Raw genomic sequence first — 1,485 nt, 5'->3', positions numbered from 1 at the left:
ATCCCTAAACGCAGGAACACTCTCCCTCTATCCCTCTGCCTCGCCCCTTCCTTCCCCATCTTCAGCTGGCTCCTGAAAGACCTTCCTATTCGACCGTGCCTACGGTCACCTCCACGCCTCCCCCCACCCCTGGCTCGATGTCGTACTCCGCCATTGTTAAGCGCTGTGAGACGCTACCGTGCGTGAGGGATGCTATATAAACCCAAGTGGTTGTTGATTGCTTCCAAGGTTGAGACTGGATTAAAAAGTGGACATATGGTTTTATGATCATAAAAAAACAGAAGGCATTCAATTGAAACAGTCACATTAAACATGCGCTAACAATTTTCTCGAGCAATTCTCAGAAATCTGTGGTTGAAAATACCATGAAAAAAACATGTAGTTGTGACTTCTAAGAAACTCTTTTCTTTTCAACCCTGAGCCCTGGAGGAATCACAAAGGCTGATGTTCCAGATGCTCGTCTGCACAGTGCTAGCAAACAAAATAAGATGGTTTATGAGGTCTCTGCCTTTGACGAGCTTGATCAATGAAGGCTGCAGAGACGGTATCTAGACGATGATACCAAGCCAAGAGTGAGCTATAAGACGTAGCGCTGTTTTGCACCACTTTACAGACACAAGACTTGGACAGCAGTCAGGAAAGGGAGCCAGGGCCAGTCACACTGGTGAAGCCCAGTGTCGAAGAGAACCAAAGGCCTGTAGCTCAGTGGTTAGAGCACTGGCCTCCCAAGCGAGAGACCTGGGTTCGATTCCTGGCAGGGTGAAATGTTGGGCAAGTTTCTTTACTCCACATGCCTCTGTTAACCCAGCGGTAATTAGGAACCCGGTTACCTTGGTGATATAATCTGCAGAAATGGGGTCAACTTCCATATATATACGCGGATGACACCCAACTCTATCTTTCTGCCTCCACCTTCAACTCTAGGACCAACTCCTCGATGAGGGCAAATTTCCTACAGTTGAATGTGAACAAGACTGAGGCCCTCCTGATTGGCTCGTGCCAGCACCTCTGCACCTCAGGCTCTGGTAGTATCAACCTCCATGGTTGCACACTTCAACTCACCAGCCAGTCAGGAACCCAGGTGTCTTGTTCGACCCTCAACTGTCTTTTCTTCCCCACATCCAAGCCATGACCCGCTCTGCCTTCCCTCACCTCCGTAACATCACCGGACTCCGCCACTATCTCACCCCTCAGGCCACTGAAACTCTTGTTCATGCCTTCATCACCTCCAGGCTCGACTATGCAAATGCCCTGCTTGTCGGCCTTCCCAACTCCTCTCTCCACAGAACTCTGCAGCCCGTGTCCTCTCCCGCACCAAACTCCGTGACCCCATCTCCCCCATTCTCGCCCAACTCCATTGGCTCCCTACCCTTCAGAAGATCCAGTTCAAGATCCCAGTCCTCACCTACAAAGCCCTCCATGGCCTCGCCCCACCCTACCTCCTAACCCTTACCAACCCACCCGTTCCCTCTGTTCAGGTGGCTC

The 1,485-nt window shown here is 51.0% G+C and overlaps 1 non-coding gene across 1 annotated transcript; it reads left to right on the top strand.

The window, feature by feature from the left end:
- The first annotated feature begins 691 nt into the window (after nucleotides 1–691).
- trnag-ccc lies at nucleotides 692–763 on the top strand. The gene has a single exon. It is a non-coding gene; the product is annotated as a tRNA-Gly (tRNA).
- Nucleotides 764–1,485: the final 722 nt, after the last annotated feature.

This window comes from Callorhinchus milii, unplaced genomic scaffold (assembly GCF_018977255.1).
Source record: "Callorhinchus milii isolate IMCB2004 unplaced genomic scaffold, IMCB_Cmil_1.0 Scaffold15, whole genome shotgun sequence".
In the NCBI taxonomy this organism is placed as follows: Eukaryota; Metazoa; Chordata; class Chondrichthyes; order Chimaeriformes; family Callorhinchidae; genus Callorhinchus; species Callorhinchus milii.
This window is presented reverse-complemented; position numbering and strand designations above follow the sequence as displayed.